We start from the raw sequence: 1,335 nt of genomic DNA on the forward strand, positions 1-1,335 counted from the left end.
ACTCGGTGTATAGTTATGGGTTGAGGCATAGAACTTTTTCCTTTAAGATCCAACTTCGTTTTAATAGGGGCTTGTCTTTCCATTTGACCAAGAATTTTTTATATGATCCAGCCCGTGTGTGTGTTGTTTTATCATCAAAAATCTTTTCAATTTACTTAGGTTTCTTGGGTAGAATTAATGGTGGTGGCAAAGGCAATTTTGGCTTTTTAGTAGTATTTGTGTCTATAAATGGGGAAAGATCACCTGGAGGGGCTAGGTTCAGAAAAGGAATTGGCTTTAAGAAAAGGGGTTAGATCCTCAATATTAATACATTGCTTATGCCATAATCAAGAGGGATATCTAACATGTATGCATTAGAGCTTATTTTTTTTAGGACTTTAAATGGTCCCATCTTTTTAGCATGAAGCTTTCTTACCCTTCTTGAAGGAATTCGTTTGGGACGAATCCGAACCATTACCATACCACCTTTTGAAAATTCTTGCAATCTGTGATATATGTCAGATTTATAATGCTTATTGCTCAAATTAATTTTCATTCTGATCTCAAAGTGTAAGTCATATATGTTTTTTGCAAAAGTATCAGCTGACTCGCTAACTCTAGACTATGGTGGCAATGGAATGAGGTCTATAGGCTTCCTGGGACTATAACCAATGACGACCTGAAAAGGGCTAAGTCCTGTGGTCCTATTCACTGAGCTATTGAATGCAAACTCTGCCATAGGAAGACATAAATCCAATGTGGTGATATGCTCTCCAACCAAGCAGTCAAGTAGGTCACCAAGGCTCTTATTTACCACTTCGGTTTGTCCATCAGTTTGGGGATGGTATACACTTGAGAACTTGAGTTTGGTACCTAACATTGACCACAAAGTTTTCTAGAAGTAGCTAACAAATTTAACATCTCTATCAAAAACAATAGTCTTAGGAAGACTATGAAGTCTCACTACCTCTCAAAAAAATATGGTGGCAATTTTAGATGCATTATGTGTTTTGTTGCATGGAATAAAATGTGACATCTTGGAAAATCTATCCATAACAACAAATACTGAATCATTTCCCCTCATAGTCCTAGGGAGTCCTAGCACAAAGTCCATGCTAATTTCTTGCCAAGGTACGAGTGGTACTAGCAATGGAGTGTATAACCCAATGTTTTGTTTCCTGCCCTTAACTGTTTGACATGTGTAGCAGTGGGAAACAATTCTGGCAACATCCCTCTTGATACTAGGCCAATAAAACCTATCTTTTACCATAGTAATTGTCTTCTCCCTACCAAAATAACATATGGCGCCCCTCGTGTTTAACTCTTCAATCAACTGGTCACGTAGAGATGTGGATA

This window comes from Malania oleifera, chromosome 6 (genome assembly GCF_029873635.1).
Source record: "Malania oleifera isolate guangnan ecotype guangnan chromosome 6, ASM2987363v1, whole genome shotgun sequence".
Lineage (NCBI taxonomy): Eukaryota > Viridiplantae > Streptophyta > Magnoliopsida > Santalales > Ximeniaceae > Malania > Malania oleifera.